This window comes from Mirounga angustirostris, unplaced genomic scaffold (genome assembly GCF_029215605.1).
Source record: "Mirounga angustirostris isolate CCGP_5_RB_7025 unplaced genomic scaffold, mMirAng1.0.hap1 SCAF_2, whole genome shotgun sequence".
Taxonomy (NCBI): domain Eukaryota; kingdom Metazoa; phylum Chordata; class Mammalia; order Carnivora; family Phocidae; genus Mirounga; species Mirounga angustirostris.
The window spans coordinates 115433377-115447027 of record NW_026991710.1 but is presented as its reverse complement, the minus strand read 5'-3'; the positions used below and the strand labels follow the sequence as shown (position 1 = coordinate 115447027).

The window sequence follows — 13651 nt, the reverse complement described above, 5'->3', positions numbered from 1 at the left end:
CAGCCTTATGTTCCATCCAAATAGGGCATTATCATATATCAAGTCATATTCAATATAATATGCACCACTCTGCAGAATTCAAATTCTGTACTAAATTGTGTTGATATACTGTCCCAAAAAGGTATTAAGTATCCCAACATCTATTACATGAATGAATAAAAAAAGCACATGCATAATACTAAAGGGACAATATACCAGGTCTTTGTAATGTAATTATTCAAAGTGTTTTATATGTTTTTATGATATTGCCTGGATCTCTGAAACCTAAATTATAAGTGTCTTTCCAGATACTATGCATAAAAATAAAACATTTTCTCAAATTACATTCTCATTTCCAAGATAATATAGTTTTTCTCATATATTTTGATTCATTTCAAATTTCTTTCCAATGGTTATTGCTGTCTTTGGCTACCTCATTTGAGTACTTGAATAATATTTCAAATGTTATTTGAATTCAGCAAGTTTAGATGCTCCATGACAATTAGGGACATTTAGGTTGGAGGGAAGATTTCTCTGTCATTAAGTGAAAGAGTGATGTTTTATGCTAATGTATTATTTATTTACTTCTGGGGAGCAAAATGTCTCAAAATTTAGCTATTAAAAATAACAAATATTTATCACCCACAGTTTCTCTGGGTCAGGATCTGGTCACAGCTTATCTGGGTGTCTCTGGTTCATGGTCTCCCTTAAGGTTTCAGTCTAGGTCTTGACAGAGGCTGTGGTCTCTTCTAAAGGCTCTACTGGAGGGAGGGATCCCATTCACAAGCTCCCTCATATGGCTGTTGGCAGGCCTTGGTCACTTGCCCAGTAGGCCTCTTCATAGGGATGCTTCATAATGTGGCTCTTAATTTTCCTCAGGGCAACTAAAGTCAGTTTTATTTCCTGATCTCAGAAGTGACATATCACTTCTTCCAATTCTCCTTGTAAGAAGGAAGTTGAACTTAGTCCACACTGAAGGGCAGAAAATTACACAAGGGCATGAATACCAAGGGGTGGGGATCATTGCAAGCCATCTTAGAGGATGCCTACCACAGCTAACTTCTGAAATAATGTGAAAATGGATCAGAAACATCATTAAAATAACCTTTTAAATCCATATTTCTCTGATTATTACTTTTAAAAAATATTTTCACAGTGGTTTAAGGTAATGATATGCAAAATTCTTTCAAAAAAGGATGTGCAATGGGTAAAATAGGCTGTGTATCTGTGTCTGACAGAAACAAGAATGTTGGTAATTAGGAAATTGTTCCACTCCTTAGACTGTTTCAAAAATAGCTTAGCTATTTGTGATTTGTTTCAGAAGAAAAAGGAGGACACAGAAAAATAGCTAGCCTATTAGTTGTCCTGGGTTTTAAAAGAGGAATATTTGTGGGGTCCCTGTTGGTTTCTAAACATCTCAGCTAAATACTGGAAAGGAGATTCACTTCAATTCTTTAAGCTTCATCTTTAAAAGGAAGTACAGAGTATCAACAAATCAGATTTGTCATTAATATTAATAAATAAACTGGCAGAGTAGGCATCTGTCTGCTTTCCTCTTATCCTCATATTGTTTCCACTCTCCTTCTATCACTTCTGTCACACTGAAGAATTTTCTGTCCCATCCAACTTTATGTGATTTTTCTCTTCTCCAAAAAGTTACAGCAGTTTGAATTTCCAATATCACTGATTATCATTATATTTAATATTATGGACCCAGGACTCCAAGATGGCGTCAGTCGTACCAGTGAAGGAGAAGATGCTCATGGATGTGAAACTAGGAGAGCTGCCCAGCTGGATACTGATGCTGGATTTCACCCCTAAGGGCATTGCTGGAGCATTTCAAAGAGGTTACCAGCAGTATTACAACAAGTACGTCAATGTGAAGAAAGGGGGCGTTGCTGGGATTTCTATAGTGCTGGCAGTTTATGTGCTTTTCAACTACTGTTGTGTTACAAGGAACTCAAACACGAGCGGCTATGAAAGTACCACTGAAGAGGCCCCAGTGTGGAGGCACATCTGGCATTCCTGACCATGACCTTTGCCTGGCACCCTTGAATCCTTTCATATTAACATCCAATAAAAGATGAATGCTCATCTCTATATTTTGAAGTATTTAGCTAAGTTTCTGTACATTGTATATGTTCAACATGGACTTATTTAATTCTGTTGAGTGGAATTCATAAATAGGACTAACTATTAATACATTTACTCTACTCAAAATAAAGATTATAGGCTAGTTTACATTAGTAGTCTACAAAAATAATAAATGCCAAATTTATACATTTTTATTATTTGCAGTAGTTGCAATGTTGTCCTTCCGATGTAATTTTGCTTTGAGCATTGAAATTAATTCAAACTTCAATTGATCCAAATTTTCAGTTTATTTTTTAAAGAATCAAGTTTGTTTCCCATATGAAATAAATCCAGTGGGACCATATAAATAACTAAATTATTGACATGTATATTTTGACATTATTTTTTTTCTAGCTTTTGCTGCTTTGAGGCTATTTGGCATTTTAATATAAATAATAAATTCATGTACATATATGTTGGGATAAACCCACAATTATGAAGCAAAACTATATACATCAAGAGATGTATACTACTGTTTTACAACAAAAAGCCATTTTCAAATTGTGAGTCACTTATTTAGCTAAGGAAAAGTAACAAGTCTTTTAAGCAAATAGAAGCTACTTTTATTTGCTGTGCAGCATTGGCTAGTTTGGAGAGATGAATATTGTTTTCTATGCCAATGACATTGATTTAGTTTTATGATAAAGAAGCTACTTATATTTGAGAAAAATATATTTTTTCTATTATTTTTTCATGGTAAAATATATAAGACAAGGAGGAAGTTACATAATTACCTTAATTTGCATTTTTATTCCCAAAATTATTTTCATAAAACAACACAAATAATTTAGAATATTGTCTGGTACTCAAGAAATATTTTTGAATGAATTTTGATGATTATTTAATTTTCTTAAAAGAGTCATATTATTTTTTCCATTAACAGTAATTAAAATATTAAATTAAATTTAATTAAATTAAAATATTTTAATTAAAATATTAAATTAATTAAAATATATAAAATAACAAAACCAAAATGCAGAAACTGATTCTGAAGCCATCTTTTCAGATAAATAAAATCACATTTGATCTTGTGTGGATGCACACACACATATTGCATGTGCAGGTATATGTATATTATATGAAAGCAAGGATATATGTTTAACAACTAAAAGTAATTTTGAAAATATACATAATAATTTGTTCTAAGTACTGATATTATAGTATTTCTATAATTATTATATAAGGTAAAATTCCAATGAAGAAATTCTCCTAACCTGTATGTTTTACTTATCATCTTCCTTCTTGTCCTCTTTCAAATGTTCTATGTATTCTTCCATATTTTGTGTCAGCCATATGTGTATGTGTGTGCACATGTGTGTATAGAGAGATATATAAATATTGATACATATATGTACACAAGTATATATAGAATGTTTTGGACTTTTTTTATACAAAATACCATAATAAATACACTCTTCTAAATTTCTTCTAAATTTTTTTTCAATAAATTATGTTATGGAGATCTCTCCAAGCATTCCTAAAACTTATGTAAATTATGGAAACTCCTAAAAAATTTTCCCAAATCAAGAGAATTTGATCAACACAAAAAAATGACATAAATAAATAAATGAAAGCATAGAAGTAACTCTACCTTCCAAAAAGCAAATGGCAAAAGTAAATACAACCAACCCTATTAATACTTATATTAAATATAAATGGGCCTAACAATCCAAACAAAAGGGAAATACTGTTAAACTTGCAAAAAGGCAAGAACTAACAATAAGAGCTCAATTTTCCTTATTGAATAATTGAAAAGTCAATATATTGTATAGATATAACAATTATGAATATATATGCACTTAACAACAGAGCTTTAAAATATATGAGGCAAAAATTGACAATACCTATGTAAGAATAAATAAATCCACAATAATAGGTGGAGATTTAAAAGAAAATAAACTTTGTTAAAGATTTTATTTATTTATTTGAGAGAGAGAGTGCATGTGAGTTGGGGGGAGGGGCAGAGGAAGAGTGAGAGGGAAATAATCTCAAGCAGACTCCACACTGAGCATGGAGCCTGACATGAAGCTCAATCCCACAATCCTGAGATCATGACCTGAGCTGAAACCAAAAGTCAGATGCTTAACTGACTGAGCCAGCCAGGCACCCCTTACTTCCGTTATTGATAAAGGGAACTTGACAAAAATAATGAGCAAGGATATAGAATATTTGATTGACACTATCAACAACCTTAATCTAATTAACACTTAAAAAAATATTATATCCACTAACTTCAGAATGCACATTCAGGTACACATAATGCATTCAGCAAGAATGACTCCATGCTGTATTTAAAAATAAGTCTCCATATATTTCAAAAACAAATAATCTCCCAAGGAATCTTTTCTCACTACAAAAGAAATAAATTAGAAAGCAATAAAATATAACATCCAGAAATGTCCTCAAATATCTGGAAATCAGACAAAGTACACTTAAATATCTTATAGATAAAAAGAATAATAAAGGGAATGGGGAAATATTTTGAACTGGATAATTTAAAAAAGCATCAAAATTTTAAAAATTTAAAGAATTTAACTATAGAAACAAAGGAAAATGCACAAATTTAGATGTTTCTATTGGAAAAGAAGAGTATAAAATTACTGAGCAAAGCTCCCACCTTAAAAATTAGAAAAAGAACCATTAAATTCAAGTAAGTAGAAGGATAGAAAATAAAGACAAGATTAGAAATTAATATAAGACAGATGAAAAATAGAGAAAAATTAAGAAAGTCCAAAGTTGTTAGAAAACATCAACAAGAGAGGCCCCTACACTGAATGATAAGAAAAAAGGAAAGAGAACAAAATTATCAATGCCAAGAATGAAAGAGTGGACCCCACTAAAGGGCCATAAGGAAATTAAAAATATGAGGGAATATTAGAACTTTATTGACATGTTAGACTAATATTGACAACTTAAAAAGAAGGAAGAAATTCCTGAAAGACATAAATTACTAAAACTGATAGCAAGAATAAATAGAAAATCTTAATCCTTGTATTTCTATTAAAGGAATTGAAATCAAAATAAAAACTTTCCCACAAATAAAACTCCAAGGTCAGATTGGTTCACTGTTGAATTGTATCAAATATTTAAGGAAGAAATAATATGAAGCCAAGATTAATACTTTTCAGAGATAGATCAGTAGGCATCCCATTTTATTTGGCCAAGATCTCTCTGGTACCAAAACCAGGCAAAGGTATTACAAAAATAAATTACAAACTAATAGCTTCATGAACATCAATGCAAATTCTTTAACAAAATATTAGCAAATCTAATTCAACAATATATAAAAAGAATAATACATTGTAACCCAGTGGAATTCCAGAAATGCAAGTTTGTTTAACATAAAAAATCAACCTTGTATCCAAAGACATAAAGAACTCTTAAAATCCGATCAATGAATGGGCCAAAAATTATAACAGGTACCTCAAAAAGAAGATACAAAGATAGCAAATGAGCATGTGAAAAGATGCTCCCCATCATTTGACATCAGGGAAATGCAATTTAACACAACAATGAGATACAAAATCCAGAACACTGGCACCACTGAATGCTAGTGAGGTAATGGAGCAACTGCTGGTGAGAATGCAAAATGGTACAGCCACTTTGGATTATAGTTTGGCAGTTTCTTACAAGCAGAGTCTAACCATATAATCCACCAATTGTGCACCACTCCTAGGTGCTTATCCAAAGAAGGTGAAAACTTATATCCAAAACAATCAAACAAACTTCTGTCCTGCATACAAATGCACCTTTACTCATAACACCGAAACTCAGAAGCAATCAACTATCTAAGATTCTTGCAATAGATGAATGAATAAATACATTGTGGTATATCAATCGATTGAATGGAATATTATTCTGTGATAAAAATAAGTGAACTTTCCATCCCTGAAAAGACATGGGGGGAGGACCTTTAATGAATATTGCTAAGTAAAATTTCAGTCTGAAGAGACTTCATACTATATGATTCCAATTCTATGACCTTCTGGAAAATGCAAAACTATAGCGACAGTAAAAAGACAGTGGTTGCCCATGCTTAAGGGGTGGGGGCTGAGGGTAGAGTAGAGGGCAGAGGGACAAATAAGTTAAGCTAGGAGATAATATTCAAAGTACTCTGTACTATACTTAATGACATTATGTGTGTAGCAAAACCTATTAAAATTATACAACACAAAAAATAAACCCTATGTAAACTATGGTCTTTGGTTAATAGTATTGTAGCAATGCTGAATTATCACTTGTTACAAATGTAGTATGCCAGTGCAAGATGTTAATAGTAGGGGAAAAGCTATGGGTTGAGGGAAAGGAAACATACAGGAAGTCTATGCTCTATGTACTTTCTGTTCACTTTTCTGTAAACTTGTAACTGTTTTAAGAAATAAGGCTAATAAAACAATTTTTAAAAACCAATCTGGTTTGCCATGTCACTAAATAAAGAAGGGCATAGTTATTTCAATATATGCAGAGAAAGAATTTGACAAAATTCAACACTGTTTCATGATAAACAGAAGATCTCTGCAAATTAAGAATAGTTGTGTAAAAATTGGTTTACCTTAAAACTGGTTTGAGGTAGCTCTCTGCTTATACTGGGTAATGCTTGAAAATCTGAAACTAGGGGTGCCTGCGTGGTTCAGTCGTTAAGTGTCTGCCTTCGGCTCAGGTCATGATCCCAGGGTCCTGGGATCGAGCACTGCATCAGGCTCCCTGCTCAGCGGGAAGCCTGCTTCTCCCTCTCCCACTCCCCCTGCTTGTGTTCCCTCTCTCACTGTGTCTCTCTCTGTCAAGTAAATAAAATCTTAAAAAAAAAGAAAAGAAATCTGAAACTAATACTTGACCAAGATAAGAATAAATTGTGCTAGCTAGTACTTTTTAATGTTTGATTGAAATTTCACAATTTTCCTGGAAACAATCTATGCTCTTGTCTCCATTGTTTACTGAAAATGTATACATTAATGGTTTACACCTTGTTTAACTGGTTACACAGCCTGCTTTTAGATACTTTCCTAGTTGGTTTTAGAAGATCCCTTTAACAACTTTGCTTTGGATCCCCAGAAAGCAAAGCGTATCACATAGTTTAAAGATGAAACACATTCTACGTCACTGAGAAAAATCTCTAGGGGTTGTGTTTGGAAGTTTTCTGAACCCTAAGATGATTTCCTGTACTTTCTTTCTCTCGCTGTACCATATCCTTTATCTTTATGAACACCTTCCATGAGTTTACCCTGTGGATGTTCTTTCAATTATTGACTGTTCAATTGCTGCTGTTAGTAGTGTGAGCAAGGTAACTGTAATACTCTTGACTCTATAGTATAAATAATTGCTAAGTCTTGATTTGGGAAAAAGATGAGGAATGGCAGAATGGAGAATCTGTAAAGGCAAAGTGGCTTCTTGACAACCTCTGCTTTGAGGTCCTCACTCAATCATTGTGACTACTGAAAGGAGGAAACACGTATCAACGGAAATCGGAGGTGGTCAGGGAGGGTAGCTAAGTGGATTCAAAATACATTCAAACCAAGGGGGAAGTCAGACACTTAGTATGGTAATTTGGTTGCTTTTGGTTGCTTTCAAGAAAACAAAAGTAATTGATAAAAATCTCAAGGCTGCCAAGGCCTCCAAATTATAGTTCCTGATCCTGTGTGTTAAAAAGAACAAACATGAGAGATAGGCAGTTATCTTCTTAGATTGAAATATGGTTCTTATCCAATAAAAGGAGATGCTATAATTTTGAATGGCAGGATGGCTTAGGATCTCTTAGTACAACCCCAGCAGGGAACCCAAGTCTATTTGCCTTGTCCAGTTATGGGGAAGAAACTTTACTGGAATTGCTAGACACTGGTGCATAAAGTAATGCCATAACTAAACCTGCTAATCAAAACTTAAAGGGCAATAGAATTATGTTAGGAAGATATGGTGATACAGCTTTAGGACCTCAAAGTGCGAGCAGAATAAAAGTAAGACTTTAAGAACAAATGTTATCTAAAAATTTAAGAAGAAATATTGCTGTTTTACCCTTTCCAGAGTATTTTAATGGGAGTGTTTAAATGGGAGTCTATATCCTTTTCCAAACCATTGGAAAATGGATGTTATTCAAATCTGCTCTTTGTTCTGTTTTAATATTTATACCGAGAGGAACTTTTAAAATTACCTACACACCCTAGTGGTTAATTTAAATCAATATCATATAGCTTGAGAAAAATCAAGATATTTCAGCTTTAGGGGCACCTGGGTGGCTCAGTCTCTTAAGCATCTGCCTTCAGCTTGGGTCATCATCCCAGGGTTCTGGGACCCAGCCCCACATGGGGCTCTCTGCTCAGCGGGGAGCCGGCTTCTCCCTCTGCCTCTGCCTACTGCTCTGCCTACTTGTGCACTCTCTCTCTCTGTCAAATAAATTAAAAAAAAATTCAGCTTTAATGAAAGATATATTACAGGCAAGTGTGTAAGTACCCACAAATTATTTAATAGTCCAGTATGGCCTTGGAGAAAAGGTGATGAATCCGGGGGTTAACTTTAGGCTATATAGAACAACATGGAGGTTTGCCTTCAATAGCATCAGTTCTGTCCATTATGGTATTAATTCAAACTATGCAAGAAACTAAGAGAGATTGATATTCTGTGTTCAGAGGATCAGTATTCTGTGTTCAATCTGGCTAATGCTTACTTTTCAATAACCATTTCAAAAAACTCTTTAAAAAGAAGAAAATTGGGGGGGGGAAGCTAGAACCAATGTGCAATCATGTGAGACAATCTCTAATATACATTTAGAGTTTACAATATTGTGCTTTCACAGGAATATTTAAATTTTCCTCCTTGTTGCCAGAGTCTTTAGAGAAGAAATGTATACTTAATTAATTTGGAAGTACTAATATATTATTTTGAGGATATATGTTCATTCACAATCTGAAGATCAAGCTAATATCAAATTACAGATTCTGAATAATCATATGACCTCCAGTGTATAGATAATTAATCTGACTATGGCACATTTCCCAACAAAAATGGGAAGATTCTTAGGAAACTTCAATTAGCAGATCAAATCCAACAACGTATAAAAAGAATTATCCATCATGATCAAGTCATATTTATCCTAGGTATGGAAGACTGGTTCAAGATTAGAAAAACAATTAATATAATCCATCATATAAACAGACTAAAAAAGAACAAGTCATATGATCAAATCAATTTGACAAAATCTAACAATCATGAGAAAAATTCTCAGTAAAATAAGAATAGAAGTGTGCCTGGGCAGCTCAGTCGGTTAAGTGTCTGCCTTTGGGGTCTTGGGATCAAGTCCCACATCAGGCTCCCTGCCTGTTTCTCCCTCTCCCCTCATCCTGCTTGTGCTCTCTCTCGGACTCTCTCTCTCTCAAATAAATAAATAAAATCTAAAAAAAAAAAGAATAGAAGATAGTTGTCTTAGTTGCAGAAAGAATATATACAAAAAAACTGCAGCTAATATCATAATGGTGATAAACTTAAAGCTGACCTATTTAAATCATATACAGTGCAAGGGTGACCCCTCTCATCCATCCTTTACAACATCATACTAGAAGTTCTTGTTCATGCACTAAGTCAAGAAAGGAAATAAAAGTTATGCAGATTTGGATGAAAGAAATAACTGTTTTTGTTTGTAGATATGATCATCTATGTAGAAAATCCAAAAGAATCAACAAAAAAATTCCTGGAGCTAAAAAGGGATTATAGCAATGTTGCAGGATACAAGATTAATATACAAAAGTCAATCACTTTCCTATATATCTACAATAAACAAATGGAATTTGAAATAAAAAATATAAAACCATTTAAATTCTAGTTAGTTAATATATAGTGTAATATTAGTTTCAAGAGTAGAATTAGTGATTCATTTATTACATATAACACCCAGTTATTTGGGTGCTACATGTAAGTGCTCATCACAACAAGTGCCCTCCTTAATTACCCATCACCCATTTAGCCATCCCCCAACCACCTCCCTTCCAACAACCTCCAATTTGTTCTCTGCAGTTGAGAGTCTCTTTTATGGTTTTCCTCCCTCTTTATTTCTTTCCCCATGTTCATCTGTTTTGTTTCTTAAATTCCACATGAGTGAAATCATGGTATTTGTCTTTCTTTGACTGACTTATTTCACTTAGCATAATACTGTCTAGTTCCATCCAGGTCATTACAAATGGTAAGATTTCATTCTTTTTGATGGCTGAGTAATATTCCATTACATACCTATACATAATCTCTTCTTTACCCATTCATCAGTGGATAGAAATTTGGGCTCTTTCCATAATTTGGCTATTGTTGAGAATGCTGCTATAAACATCAGGGTGCACGTGCCCCTTTGAATCAATATTTTTGTATCCTTTGGGTAAATACCTAGTAGTGCAATTGCTGGGTTGTAGGGTAGTTCTATTTTTAATTTTTTGTGGAACCTCCATACTTTTTCCAGAGGGGCTGCACCAGTTTGTATTCCCACCAACAGTATAAGGGGGTTCCCCTTTTTCCTCATCCTCACCAACAGCTGTTGTTTCCTCTGTTGTTAATTTTAGCCATTCTGACAGTTGTGAGGTGGTGTCTCATTGTGGTTTTGATTTGTATTTCCCCAATGACTCACGTGAAGCAGTTTTTCATGTGTCTGCTAGCCATTTGGATGTTTTCTTTGGAAAAATTTCTATTCATGTCTTTTGTCCATTTCTTAACTGGATTTTTTTTGGGGGCTATTGAGTTTGATAATTTCTTTATAGATTCTGGATATTAACACTTTATCAGATATGTCATTTGCAAATCTTCTCCCATTCTGAAGGTTACCTTTTAGTTTTGTTGATCGTTTCTTTCACTGTGCAGAAGCTTTTTATCTTGATGTAGTCCCAATAGTTCATTTTTGCCTTTGTTTCCCTTGCCTCAGGAGACATGTCTAGTAAGAAGTTGCCAAGGCCAATGTCAAAGAGGTTGTTGTTTGTGTTCTCCTCTAAGATTTTGATAGTTTTCTGTCTTATATTTAGGTCTTTCATCCATTTTGAATTTATTTTTGTATATGACATAAGAAAGCAGTCCATTTTCATTCTTCTGCATGTTTCTGTCCAGTTTTCCCAATACCATTTGTTGAAGAGACTGTCTTTTTTTCTTTCGATATTTTTTTCTGCCTGTTGAAGATTAGTTGACCACAGAATTGAGGGTCCATTTCTGGGTTTTCTATTCTGTCCCATTGATCTATGTGTCTGTTTTTGTGCTGGTACCATACTGTCCTGATGACTACAGCTTTGTAATACAGCTGGAAGATTCAGAATTGTCATGCCTCCAGCTTTGCTTTTCTTTTTCAAGATTGCTTTGGCAATTCAGGATATTTTGCAGTTCCACACAAATTTTAAGACTGTTTGGTCTATCTCTGTGAAAAATGCTGTTGTTATTTTGATAAGGGATAGCACTAAATGTGTAAATTGTTTGGGGTAGTATAGACATTTTAACAATATTTTTTCTTCCAATCCATGAGCATGTTTTGTTTTGTTGATTGTTTACTGCACAGGAATGTTTTTCCATTTCTTTGTGTCTTCCTCAGTTTCTTTCCTAATTGTTATATACTTTTCACAGTACAGATCTTTTATCTCTTTGGTTAGGTTTATTCTTAGGTATCTTATGGTTTTTGATCCAATTGTAAATGGAATTGATTCCTTCATTTCTCTTTCTGCTGCTTCATTATTGGTATATAAAAATGCAACAGATTTCTGTATGTCGATTTTGTATTCTGCAAATTTACTGAATTCATTTATCAGTTCTAGCAATTTTTTGGTGGAGTCGTTTGGGTTTTCTACATAGAGTATCATGTCATCATAGCATCATAGTGTATCATGTTTGACTTCTTCCTTGACAATTTGGATGCCTTTTATTTCTTTTTGTTGTCTGATTTCTGAGGTGAGGACTTCCATTACTATGTTAAATAACAATGGTGAGAGTTGACATTCCTATTTTGTTCCTGAACATAGAGGAAAGGCTCTCAGTTTTTCCCCACTGAGGATGATATTAGCATCTTTCGTATATAGCCTTTATGATGTTGAGGTATGTTCCCTCTATCCATACTTTGTTGAGGGTTTTTATCAAGAATGGGTGTTGTACTTTGTCAAATGCTTTTTCTGCATATACTGAGAGGATCATATGGTTCTTATACTTTCTTTTATTAATTTTATTAATGTGGTGTGTCATGTTGATTAATTTGTGAATACCAAACCACTCTTGCAGCCCAGGAATAAATCCCACTTGATTGCCGTGAATGATTCTCTTAATGTACTGTTGGATTCAATTTGCTAGTATTTTTTTTTTTTTTTTTTGAGAATTTTTCCATCCATGTTCATTAGGGATATTGGCCTGTAATTCTTTTTAGTGGGCTACTTGTCTGGTTTTGGAATCAGGGTAATTCTGGCCTTGTAAAATGAGTTTAGAAGCTTTCTTTCTATTTCTATTTTTTTGGAACAGTTTGAGAGAATAGGTATTAACTCTTCTTTAAATGTTTGGAAGAATTCCTCTGGGAAGCCATATGGTTCTGGACTTTTGTTTGTTGGGAGATTTTTTGATTCCTGACCCAATTTCTTTGCTGGCTATGGGTCTGTTCAAATTTTCCATTTCTTCAGTTTCAGTAGTTTATAATGTTCCTAAGAGTTTATGCATTTCTTCTAGATTGCCCAATTTGTTTGCATATATTTTTTCATAATATTCTCTTATAATTGTATTTGTGTGGTGTTGGTTGTGATCTTTCTCATTTGTGATTTATTTGGCTCCTTTCCCTTTCCTTTTTGATAAATCTGGCTAGGGGTTTATTAATTTTATTAATTATTTCAAAGAACCAGCTTCTAGATTCATTGATCTGTTCTGTTTTGTTGTTGTTGTTTTTTCTTTATCTTTTATTTCTGCTCTAATCTTTTTTATTTCCCTTCTGCTGGCTTTAGGCTTCGTTTGCTGTTCTTTTTTTTAGCTTTTTTAGGTGTAAAGTTAGGTTGTGTATTTCAGATTTTTCTTGCATCTTGAAGTAGGCTGTATTGCTATATACTTCCCTCTTATGACCATTTTTGCTGTATCTCAAAGGTTTTAGACCATCATGTTTTCATTTTCATTTATTTCCGTGTATTTTTTAAAATTTCTTCTTTGATTTCTAGGTTAACCCATTCACTCTTTAGTAGGATGTTCTTTAACTTCTATTTATTCATGGTCTTTCCAAATTTTCTTCTTCAAGTGGTTGACTTCATGTTTTGTAGAGTTGTGGTCAGAAAATATGTATGTTATGATCTCAATCTTTTTATATTTGTTGAGGCCTGATTTGTGACCCAGTATGTGATTTATTCTGGAGAATGTCCCATGTGCACTCAAAAAGAATATGTATTCTGCTGCTTTAGGATAAAATGTTCTGAATATATCTGCTAAGTCCATCTGGCCCAGTATGTCTTTCAAAGCCATTGTTTCCTTGTTGATTTTCTGCTCAGATGATCTGTCTATTGCTGTAAGTGGGGTGTTAAAGTCCCCTACTATTATTGTATTATCAATGAGTTTCTATATGTTTGCTGTTGTT

The 13651-nt window shown here is 33.5% G+C and overlaps 1 long non-coding RNA gene and 1 pseudogene across 1 annotated transcript in view; one reads left to right on the top strand and one right to left on the bottom strand.

The window, feature by feature from the left end:
* LOC129045976 (uncharacterized) overlaps positions 1 to 13651 on the bottom strand; it is a 240453-nt gene that overhangs the window by 92086 nt on the left and 134716 nt on the right. The gene's annotated exons all lie outside the window — the stretch shown is intronic.
* LOC123847527 (ATP synthase subunit f, mitochondrial-like) lies at positions 1697 to 1971 on the top strand (annotated as a pseudogene).